This window comes from Diorhabda carinulata, unplaced genomic scaffold (assembly GCF_026250575.1).
Source record: "Diorhabda carinulata isolate Delta unplaced genomic scaffold, icDioCari1.1 Dcau_17, whole genome shotgun sequence".
NCBI lineage: Eukaryota > Metazoa > Arthropoda > Insecta > Coleoptera > Chrysomelidae > Diorhabda > Diorhabda carinulata.
The window spans coordinates 99,688-112,414 of record NW_026613962.1 but is presented as its reverse complement, the minus strand read 5'-3'; the positions used below and the strand labels follow the sequence as shown (position 1 = coordinate 112,414).

Below are 12,727 nucleotides of genomic sequence, written 5' to 3'. Positions count from 1 at the left end.
CAATATCGAGAGCTTTCTGAGTGTCCTCTGTGTCGTTTTTGACCAAGGTCTCGAAAACTTTCGGTATTTTCGGGGGGGAATTCCAGGTAGGCATTGGTAATTGTGGTGCTTGTGCAGCTAGTGAGGCGTATGTCCTTGTTGTGGGTGGTGTCGGTGGGTTTAGGGTGTTATTCTGATGGATGGTTTGAGGGTATGGGGGTGTTGGGGTATGTGTTTTGTTCGGTAGCGATGACATTTTATCCAGTCTACTTTCTAGGTCGTTTATTTTGTTTAAGATATCGTCTAGTTTGTCGTTATTGTTGTCCTTACTCTCGTCTTTGTTGGATTTTAGTTTGTTGATCGTTATTTCTTGATCAAATGCTACCGCTATAAGTGTATGCACCAGTTGTTGCATTTCTGCCATTGCTTCCCGTTCGGTGAGTTGATCTTTTTTGGTGAAGCTAATTTTTCCCTTGGCTTCTGGAGAGCTTCTAGTTATAGATTGTTCAACTGCTACGGTCAGTCTTCTTGCCCTTTCCATCATCTCCGTCATGCTTGTACCTTGTTGTGGTCTTGTGTTTGCCTGTCCCGCTTCTTCTTCTGAGTCTGTTTCTTGTTTTCTTTTGTACCCTGGTGTTCTTTCCAGCGATTGCACTAATTTTCTATATTTGAAAACAGGTTCACTCTGCGCGCCGGATATGTCTTTTTTCCCGCTCGTGTCCGTGTCACTTTCGTTTTCCGTTAGAACCATGTTTATGAATGCGTTAGCGAGTGCAGTAATTGTTTATGAATTTCACAGTCACTATAGCACTGTGTGCTGCTTAACCAAGTAAATGTTTTGTTTACGCTAAATATGTATATGTTACACCCTATAATTATGTTTTATACAATAAGATAAGTATAAAAGAAAACCGAATTTGGTAGGCGCACCAATTTCGGCTATTACTGTTTTTAAATTTCCTACTTACAAAGAGTTCAATGCTCTCTCCCCACTCTCACCCCGGGCGACTGCTCTGCACTTTGACATGTGTCCGCACTTATCGCACTTTGTTAACATTTAACCTTGACGATAACGGCAAGGTTGCATATTTCTGGATTTTAAGGCCTACTTGGGGCCCTCACGAGATCACTGTCAACCAACACTACTGTAGCAAACGTGTCCGTTCTCTACCGAGTTCGGATATAAAGTGAGTGGGTAGGGAGAGTGGGAATCTCGTTAATCCATTCATACGCGTCACTAATTAGATGACGAGGCATTTGGCTATCAGAAATGTGTGTCTTTTTACGGACCTGGACAGAGCCAGTTCTCAACACTTGTCATCATGCAGTCAAAGTGGCCTGTCGCATACAAGGTCCTAAACCCCGCCTCTTCGCCCATGTGCATGTGTTTTTTCTTAATTAGTGTGCGTTATTGTTTCACATCCAACACGCTTAGGCATTATTTTTCTTTAATAAATAGAAAAATTTTAAATTCTAAGCAGTCTTAAATTGATACGACCCTCAGTCAGGAGTGGTTCGGGAACGAGTATCCGAGGACCGCAATGTGCGTTCGAAATGTCGATGTTCATGTGTCCTGCAGTTCACAAGTTGACGCGCAATTAGCTGCGTTCTTCATCGACCCACGAGCCAAGTGATTCACCGTTCAGGGTAATCATTTTATTATGTCGTTTTCTCATATTCTATTCATCGTATTTTTAATATTTGATTATTGAATTAATAATATTATTATAATATCTTATACGCGTATAGAAAATTTATATAACGACATTTTATATATATATATATATATAATAAATATATATATATATATATATATATATATATATATATATATATATATTATAATTATTCGAAACTTTTAGAGAAATTATATTATCGTACTTTGATATATCTGATAAATTTTAACCGCTGCACATGTTTTATTACAAACGAGGCGCGCATAGACAGATATCTCGCACGATATATTCCTCTTTATTATTACAGTTTTTTTTTATCTTGAAAGTTTTATACAAATTTCGACGGTCGGGCGTAAATCTTCGAACACCTTCGAAATAATACATAAAATATTATTTCTAAAACGAATTTTTATACATATCGATAGAATCGACATGTGCTTAAGTTTCGTTTAGGTACCCGGATGAAAATGTCTCAATAACATAATCATCACATATAATCTTGTCGATATTTTCTTGTATTACCTTCAAACGATAAAAAACTTATAATATACTAATAATATAATAAACAAAATAAAATTTATCCATAAAAATATAGACACACGACAACAGACGACGTTTCAATAAACTATATATTTTTCGTTTATTATAATAACGATTCTTTATCAGAACGTTTTTAGTTAACAAGAAATTTTGTTAATGATCGTTCCGTCAATCGTTATAATATATAATAATACATATGTTGTTATTGTTGTGTCGTCATCGTCGTCGACGCCGCCTTCTATAATCTATGATAAAAATTTTTCGTTATATTTTTATTGGAAAAATTTATATATGTAAATATATTTTTATAGACGTATGAATTATATTTATCTTTTTTTTTCAAATTTTATTCGAAACTTGTTCGAATTTTGTAAAAAAAAAAGATTTCAATATATATACATCTATAATATATATAATTTATAACATATATAAATTTCTTTTGAAGAGTTCGATAATTTTGTAGAAGAAAATTTTCTTTTACAATTAATACAGACTTGATTTCGTTTTTTTTTTGTTTAAAAACGAACAAATACTCTGCAATGATCCTTCCGCAGGTTCACCTACGGAAACCTTGTTACGACTTTTACTTCCTCTAAATGATCAAGTTTGGTCATCTCCGAGTCATCGGAGGAACGTCGGCGGATCGCTAGCTAGCATCGTTTATAAAAAGTATTATGAAATTAGATCGCCGCTCGATGTATGAACGTTCGAAGTGTATTTTATAAAAGTTGTATGAAAATAATAATAATAATAATGAAAAACAAGTATTATGAAATTAAATTCCGCTCGATATAGGAATTTGACGAAAAAGATGATTTGTGAAGATTGAGTGGGGATGTTTTGTATTGAAAAGCCGTCCGAGGTGTATTTATCACATAAAAGTGTTATGAAAATATTAACAATAAGGGAAAAAAGTATTATGAAATTAGATCGCCGCTCGATGTATGAACGTACGAGGTGTATTATATAAAAGTTGTATGAAAATAATAATAATAATAATGAAAAACAAGTATTATGAAATTAAATTCCGCTCGATATAGGAATTTGTCGAAAAAGATGATTTGTGAAAATTGAATGGAGATCTTTTGTATTTAAAAGCCGTCCGAGGTGTATCTATCACATAAAAGTGTTATGAAAATATTAACAATAAGGGAAAAAAGGATTATGAAATTAGATCGCCGCTCGATGTATGAACGTACGAGGTGTATTATATAAAAGTTGTATGAAAATAGAAATAATAATGAAAAACAAGTATTATGAAATTAAATTCCGCTCGATATAGGAATTTGTCGAAAAAGATGATTTGTGAAAATTGAGTGGAGATGTTTTGTATTTAAAAGCCGTCCGAGGTGTATCTATCACATAAAAGTGTTATGAAAATATTAACAATAAGGAAAAAAAGTATTACGAAATTAGATTCCGCTTGATATAGGAATTTGTCGGAAAAGATGATTTGTGAAAATTGAATGAAGGTGTTTAGTATGTAGAAGCCGTTCGGGGTGTAACATATAAAAGTTGTATAAAAATAGTAATACAAAGGGAAAAAAGTATTGTGAATTTATATTCCGCTCGATATAATAGGTACTTGTCCAAAAATAAAGAAATAGATGTATGTGTATCGTCGTCTCTCCGGCAGAGGGCGGTAGTGTCTATAAAACGGTGTTTAGTTTGTCGTCTGGCAGGCTGAGGGCGCTAGTGTCTATAAAACCGTGCTAAGTTCGGTGACTGGCCGGCAGAGGGCGCTAGTGTCTATAAAACGGTGTTTAGTTTGTCGTCTCTCCGGCAGAGGGCGCTAGTGTCTATAAAACCGTGTTAAGTTCGGTGACTGGCCGGCAGAGGGCGCTAGTGTCTATAAAACGGTGTTTAGTTTGTCGTCTCTCCGGCAGAGGGCGCTAGTGTCTATAAAACCGTGTTTAGTTTGTCGTCTGGCCGGCAGAGGGCGCTAGTGTCTATAAAACGGTGTTAAGTTTGTCGTCTCTCCGGCAGAGGGCGCTAGTGTCTATAAAACCGTGTTAAGTTCGGTGACTGGCCGGCAGAGAACGCTAGTGTCTATAAAACCGTGTTAAGTTCGGTGACTGGCCGGCAGAGGGCGCTAGTGTCTATAAAACAGTGTTTATTTTGTCGTCCCTCCGGCAGAGGGCGCTAGTGTCTATAAAACCGTGTTTAGTTTGTCGTCTGGCAGGCAGAGGGCGCTAGTGTCTTTAAAACCGTGTTTAGTTTGTCGTCTGGCCGGCAGAGGGCGCTAGTGTTTATAAAACCGTGTTTAGTTCGGTGACTGGCCGGCAGAGGGCGCTAGTGTCTATGAAACCGTGTTAAGTTTGGTGTCTGGCCGGCAGGATATAGGAACTCGTCGAAAAAGATGAATTGTGAAAATTGAATGGAGATGTTTTGTATGTAGAAGCGGTTCGAAGTGTGTTATATGAAAGTTTTATGAAAATAGTAATAATGATGAAAGACAAAGTATTAGGCAATTAGATTCCGCTTGATATAGGAATTTGTCGGAAAAGATGATTTGTGAAAATTGAATGAAGGTGTTTAGTATGTAGAAGCCGTTCGGGGTGTAACATATAAAAGTTGTATAAAAATAGTAATACAAAGGGAAAAAAGTATTGTGAATTTATGTTCCGCTCGATATAATAGGTACTTGTCCAAAAATAAAGAAATAGATGTATGTGTATCGTCGTCTCTCCGGCAGAGGGCGGAAGTGTCTATAAAACGGTGTTTAGTTTGTCGTCTCTCCGGCAGAGGGCGCTAGTGTTCATAAAACCGTGTTAGGTTCGGTGACTGGCCGGCAGAGGGCGCTAGTGTCTATAAAACGGTGTTTAGTTTGTCGTCTCTCCGGCAGAGGGCGCTAGTGTTTATAAAACCGTGTTAAGTTCGGTGACTGGCCGGCAGAGGGCGCTACTGTCTATGAAACCGTGTTAAGTTTGGTGTCTGGCCGGCAGGATATAGGAACTTGTCGAAAAAGTTGAATTGTGTAAATTGAATGGAAATTTCTTTATGTAGAAGCCGTTCGAGGTATATTATATAAAAGTGTTATGAAAATATTAACAATAAAGAAAAAAAGTATTATGAAATTAGATGGCCGCTCGATGTATGAATGTCGGAGATGTATTATATAAAAGTTGTATGAAAATAGTAATAATTATGAAAAACAAAGTATTACGAAATTAGCTAAGTTCGGTGACTGGCCGGCAGAGGGCGCTAGTGTCTATAAAACGGTGTTTAGTTTGTCGTCTTTCCGGCAGAGGGCGCTAGTGTCTATTAAACCGTGTTAAGTTCGGTGACTGGCCGGCAAAGGGCGCTAGTGTCTACAAACCGGTGTTTAAATTGTCGTCTCTCCGGCAGAGGGCGCTAGTGTCTATAAAACCGTGCTTAGTTCGGTGACTGGCCGGCAGAGGGCGCTAGTGTCTATAAAACGGTGTTTAGTTTGGCGTTTCTTCGGCAGAGGGCGCTGGTGTCTATAAAACCGTGTTAAGTTCGGTGACTGGCCGGAAGAGGGCGCTAGTGTCTATAAAACGGTGTTTAGTTTGTCGTCTGGCCAGCAGAGGGCGCTAGTGTTTATAAAACCTTGTTAAGTTTGGTGTCTGGCAGGCAGGATATAAGAACTTGTCGAAAAAGTTGAATTGTGTAAATTGAATGGAAATTTTTTTATGTAGAAGCCGTTCGAGGTATATTATATAAAAGTGTTATGAAAATATTAACAATAAAGAAAAAAAGTATTATGAAATTAGATGGCCGCTCGATGTATGAACGTCCGAGATTTATTATATAAAAGTTGTATGAAAATACTAATAATTATGAAAAACAAAGTATTACGAAATTAGCTAAGTTCGGTGACTGGCCGGCAAAGGGCGCTAGTGTCTATAAAACGGTGTTTAGTTTTTCGTCTCTCCGGCAGAGGGCGCTACTGTCTATAAAACGCTGTTTAGTTTGTCGTCTGGCAGGCTGAAGGCGCTAGTGTTTATAAAACCGTGTTAAGTCCGGTGACTGCCCGGCAGAGGGCGCTAGTGTCTATAAAACCGTGTTAAGTTTGGTGTCTGGCCGGCAGGATATAGGAACTTGTCGAAAAAGTTGAATTGTGTAAATTGAATGGGAATTTTTTTTATGTAGAAGCCGTTCGAGGTATATTATATAAAAGTGTTATGAAAATATTAACAATAACGGAAAAAAGTATTATGAAATTAGATGGCCGCTCGATATATGAACGTCCGAGATGTATTATATAAAAGTTGTATGAAAATAGTATTAATTATGAAAAACAAAGTATTACGAAATTAGATTCCGCTCGATATAGGAACTTGTCGAAAAAGATGAATTGTGAAAATTGAATGGTGTTTAGTATGTAGAAGCCGTTCGGGGTGTAACATATAAAAGTTGTATAAAAATAGTAAAACAAAGGGAAAAAAGTATTGTGAATTTATATTCCGCTCGATATAATAGGTACTTGTCCAAAAATAAAGAAATAGATGTATGTTAGTTTAGGTTGTGTGAAGCGATGCACACCTGGGACACCTTCTGATGGGTATTATGAAGATTTTTCCATCCACACTAAAAAAAACGTTAGGTTAGGTTAGGTTAGGTTAGGTTAGTTTAAAGTTTTATGAAAATAGAAACCGTTCGAGGTGTAAAATATAAAAGTTGTATGAAATAGATGTATTGTGAAAGTTGGATTAGAAAAAGTTCGTGTTTAGTTTGTCGTCTGGCCGGCAGAGGGCGCTAGTGTCTATAAAACCGTGTTAAGTTTGGTGTCTGGCCGACAGAGGGCGCTAGTGTCTATAGAATCGTGTTAAGTTTGGCGTCTCTCCGGCAGAGGGCGCTAGTGTTTATAGAATCGTGTTAAGTTTGGTGTCTGGGCGGCAGGATATAGGAACTCGTCGAAAAAGATGAATTGTGGAAATTGAATGGAGATGTTTTGTATGTAGAAGCGGTTCGAGGTGTGTTATATGAAAGTTTTATGAAAATAGTGATAATGATGAAAAACAAAGTATTACGAAATTAGATTCCGCTCGATATAGGAATTTGTCGGAAAAGATGATTTGTGAAAATTGAATGAAGGTGTTTAGTATGTAGAAGCCGTTCGGGGTGTAACATATAAAAGTTGTATAAAAATAGTAATACAAAGGGAAAAAAGTATTGTGAATTTATATTCCGCTCGATATAATAGGTACTTGTCCAAAAATAAAGAAATAGATGTATGTTAGTTTAGGTTGTGTGAAGCGATGCACACCTGGGACACCTTCTGATGGGTATTATGAAGATTTTTCCATCCACACTGAAAAAAACGTTAGGTTAGGTTAGGTTAGATTAGGTTAGGTTAGGTTAGTTTAGGTTAGGTTAGGTTAGGTTAGGTTAGGTTAGTTTAAAGTTTTATGAAAATAGAAACCGTTCGAGGTGTAACATATAAAAGTTGTATGAAATAGATGTATTGTGAATGTTGGATTAGAAAAAGTTCGTGTTTAGTTTGTCGTCTGGCCGGCAGAGGGCGCTAGTGTCTATGAAACCGTGTTAAGTTTGGTGTCTGGCCGGCAGGATATACGAACTTGTCGAAAAAGTTGAATTGTGTAAATTGAATGGAATTTTTTTTATGTAGAAGCCGTTCGAGGTATATTATATAAAAGTGTTATGAAAATATTAACAATAAAGAAAAAAAGTATTATGAAATTAGATGGCCGCTCGATGTATGAACGTCCGAGATGTATTATATAGAAGTTGTATGAAAATAGTAATAATTATGAAAAACAAAGTATTACGAAATTAGCTAAGTTGGGTGACTGGCCGGCAGAGGGCGCTAGTGTCTATAAAACGGTGTTTAGTTTGTCGTCTCTCCGGCAGAGGGCGCTAGTGTCTATAAAACCGTGTTAAGTTCGATGACTGGTCGGCAAAGGGCGCTAGTGTCTATAAAACGGTGTTTAGTTTGTCGTCTCTCCGGCAGAGGTCGCTACTGTCTATAAAACGCTGTTTAGTTTGTCGTCTGGCAGGCTGAGGGCGCTAGTGTCTATAAAACCGTGCTAAGTTCGGTGACTGGCCGGCAGAGGGCGCTAGTGTCTATAAAACGGTGTTTAAATTGTCGTCTCTCCGGCAGAGGGCGCTAGTGTCTATAAAACCGTGCTAAGTTCGGTGACTGGCCGGCAGAGGGCGCTAGTGTCTATAAAACGGTGTTTAGTTTGTCGTCTCTCCGGCAGAGGGCGCTGGTATCTATAAAACCGTGTTAAGTTCGGTGACTGGCCGGCAGAGGGCGCTAGTGTCTATAAAACGGTGTCTAGTTTGTCGTCTGGCAGGCAGAGGGCGCTAGTGTCTATAAAACCGTGTTCAGTTTGTCGTCTGGCCGGCAGAGGGCGCTAGTGTTTATAAAACCGTGTTAAGTTTGGTGTCTGGCCGGCAGGATATAGGAACTTGTCGAAAAAGTTGAATTGTGTAAATTGAATGGAAATTTTTTTTATGTAGAAGCCGTTCGAGCTATATTATATAAAAGTGTTATGAAAATATTAACAATAACGGAAAAAAGTATTATGAAATTAGATGGCCGCTCGATATAGGAACTTGATGAACAAAATTAACTGTGAAAATTGAAAGAGTTGTTTTGGATGTGGATTATATACAAGTTGTATGAAAATATTAATAATGTCAAAAAATATGAATTGTGAAAATTGTATGGAGATAGATGTTTTGGATGTCTACATCCGTCCGAGGTGTTTTATATAAAAGTGTTGTGAAAATAGTAACAATAAAATGCCCACAGAAAAATAACCTTAACGGAAAAATGAATGTGTAATGGAAATAGGAACCATCGGTCCGACAAATGAGCTTACGAATCACTAAAAAAACTTATATAAAAAGTTTAACCGAAAAATTGTGTTATGAATCAATGAATAAAATAGAAGCCGTAACAATATAAGAAAATGTAATATTAACGGTAAAAGATGTATATAGAAAGTTGAAACGAAAAAAAGTGTGTGAAAAATGGAATTCTATCTAAAATATATAATGAGAAAACACGTCTCGAGTTTTGGATACATAATAATATTGCTTGAAAGCCTTGAAAAAATGACATTAAATTGTTTCCAAAAAAAGAAGCTTTATGAAAATTTACTTATAAAAAATGCCGCTTCCGAAATACAACTATTAACAATAATAACAATATAAAGTATATATGTTGATGTTGTTTATTATTATTATTGTTGTTGTATTATCGAAAACGGCATGTGTTATATCCAATAAAAACTGCTCTAATATATATATATATATATATATATATATATATATATATAAGTCGAAAACTAAAAACTTTTAGGAAATTTTACTTATAAAAAATGCCGTTTCCCGAATACAACAACAACAACAACAACTTTCTACTATTTAACAATATTAACAATATAATTTGTTAATATGTCGTTAGTATTGTTGTTGTGCGTGTAGTATAAGAGAAAACGGCAATATTTATAAAAAAAAATTGCAAAAAAAGGGGCCTCGTCTAATCGACAAGACGAATCCCCAAGCTAAGGGCTGAGTCTCAATAGATCGCAGCGTGGAAACTGCTCTACCAGGTACAACACCCTGCCAGGTACGTAAGTCGTCTACAGACAATTCCGAGTTCCAACATCGAAATGATTGTTTTACCCATATTCGTCTATTAAAAGATCGTGTCGTACATAGCAAGGATCGATCCCACCGTCGACAAATGATCTTTTATAGATATAGGGCTCGTGCGACGACCGCAACAAAGCTACGATCGCCTAGTAAAGTCACATTGTTTTGAGCCTTTCGACTCTCGGAACTCCAAGAGATATCGTTGCCACCTTTGACTAGAAAGGATACGGCCTTAGAGGCGTTCAGGCATAATCCCACGGATGGTAGCTTCGCACCATTACCCGCTCGAGTAAGTGCGTCAACCAAATGTCCGAACCTGCGGTTCCTCTCGTACTGAGCAGGATTACTATCGCAACGACGAGTCATCAGTAGGGTAAAACTAACCTGTCTCACGACGGTCTAAACCCAGCTCACGTTCCCTTTAAACGGGTGAACTAGTTAGAAGCGGCCGCGACATCGCGGCTCCTCCTCCTCGGAATATATCGAAGTTGAATATATTTGGAATATGAATTTTATATTTCCCTCTATATATGAATACATATATTTATTATATATATATATATATATATATATATATATATATATATATATATATATATATATAATAAACATAACTACATCGATTGATGCCATAAATACCACGATAACACCCATAGTTTCGAATTTATTCAATTTTATAATCAGGGTACTAAATTTTTTTCTCCAAATTTGATTCTCCATCCATCTATGTGATTATAAATATATATATAAATATATATAAATATAATATATATAAATCCACTTCGGAATTTTTTCCCACGAATTTTCCCCCCCGGACCCCCCGAAATTTTTATCGTGGGATTATGGATATTTTTTTGTCCCCAAAACGTACTTCCCATTTTTTCGCTATCGTGTAACGTAAAAAAGTTGCACACCCCCAATCGAGGTTCTACGAAAATTCCGACATTTGGCTCCACCTACACCCCCCAAAAAAGGGACCAATTTCAAAAATTCGGATATTTTTGGATTGAAAAAAATCAGGTCTATCGAGCTAGGCTAAAAATTTTCCGAAATTCGAAAAAAAATTTTTTGGGGATTTACTTTTCAATTTTTCCCCGTAATTTTTTTCGAATAAAAAAATCTGATCGATTACTCCATAGACTAGATATATTTTTTCCTACATTATGGTTTTTTTATTTTTTTCCTAGGCCCATTGGTTCAGAAGTACCCATTCCGCCGGACCCGCTATCGATCGAGGGAGGGGGTGGGGGGTTAGGTCGTATTTTTTTTCGTGACGGCGTCGACTCGTAGGGATTTATTTCTGATGTCTAAAAACTGAGCATCTCTCCACCTGTCAGCAATCCATATCACCTACGAGAGGGGGGAGTGGGGGGAAATTTTTGGTACTAAATTTTTTTGTCCAAATTTGATTCTCCATCCATCTATGTGATTATTTTCGCCAGCTAGCGTCATCAAAAAGTGGCACGGTTCGCTATTAATGGTAGGACAATCAGACGCTTGATTTTCACGGATTTTCCACTTGTCAAATTTTTTTTCCGAAAATTGACAACTCTTGTCGTATCCCTATATCATTTAACCCCCATGTACAAAATTTGGTTGAAATCGGAGTCAAAAGATTTTTTCTCCATTTTCATTCCACAGGGGTACCCTTTGAAATGTCGAATTCCGTTGCAAAAGCTCAAAGTCAAAGCTCTCTAACTCGCCTTGTATAACCAAGGGAAAAGAGGTATATTTTTTCTATGATAGTACCTATGGTATTTTTTCGATTTTTCCTCATTACCACGTTCCAGCTGCTGATCTGTAGATAATATGATTTTTTATGTGGAATTTTTTGAGAAAAAAATTTGTCTCGACTTTCACCCTGTATAATACGCGTATGTATGGGAACGAAGAATTGCGATGATACCAATAAGTGAAATGAAGATTTTCTTAATCGATTGATGCCATGAATACCATGATACCTCTCAAAGTTTAGAATTTATTCAATTTTATAATCAGGGATGACAACAATATTCCGAAAATTTCTCGGTTTGGTGCCAAAATATTGAAAATATGGGTTCGTCCAAAAGTATGGGGAAAATGATCAAATATCATGTATTCGTCGCCGGAGATTCCAGAAAAATTATTAGTTTTCAGATCAGAAATATCGTTTCTACGAAAACTCAATTTTCATGGATTTTCACGGATTTTCCCCTTGTCAAATTTTTTTTTTCCGGAAACTGACAACTCTTGTCGAATCCCTATATCATTTAACCCCCATGTACAAAATTTGGTTGAAATCGGAGTCAAAAGATTTTTCTCCATTTCTATTCCACAGGGGTACCCTTTGAAATGTCGAATTCCGTTGCAATAGCTCAAATTCAAAGCTCTATAACTCGCCTTGTATAATAAAGGGAGAAGAGGTATATTTTTTCTATGATAGCACCTAAGGTCTCCTTTCGATTTTTCCTTATTACCACGTTTCAGCTGCTCATGTGTAGATAATATGAATTTTTATGTGGATTTTTTTGAGAAAAAAATTTGTCTCAAATTTCACCCTGTATAATACGCGTATGTTGGAGAATGTGGAATTGCAATGGAATTGAGGACAGACATTGAAGTTTTCTTAATCGATTGATACCATAAATAGCATGATAACTCTCATAGTTTCGAATTTATTCAATTTTATACTCAGGGATGACAACAATATTCCGAAAATTTCTCGGTTTTGTGTCAAAATCTTGAAAATATGGGTTCGTCTAAAAGTATTGGAAAAAAGATCAAATATCATATATTCGTCGCCGGAGATTCCAGAAAAGGTATTATTTTTCAGATTGGAAATATCGTTTTTACGAAAATTCAATTTTCATGGATTTTCACGGATTTTCCCCTTGTTATAATTTTTTTTTTCCGAAAACTGACACCTCTTGTCGAATCCCTATATCATTTAACCCCCATGTACG

The 12,727-nt window shown here is 36.5% G+C and overlaps 1 non-coding gene across 1 annotated transcript; it reads right to left on the bottom strand.

The window, feature by feature from the left end:
* Window positions 1-1,473: 1,473 nt before the first annotated feature.
* LOC130903235 (5.8S ribosomal RNA) lies at window positions 1,474-1,629 on the bottom strand. The gene has a single exon (XR_009060632.1). It is a non-coding gene; the product is annotated as a 5.8S ribosomal RNA (ribosomal RNA).
* Between the last annotated feature and the right edge of the window lie 11,098 nt (window positions 1,630-12,727).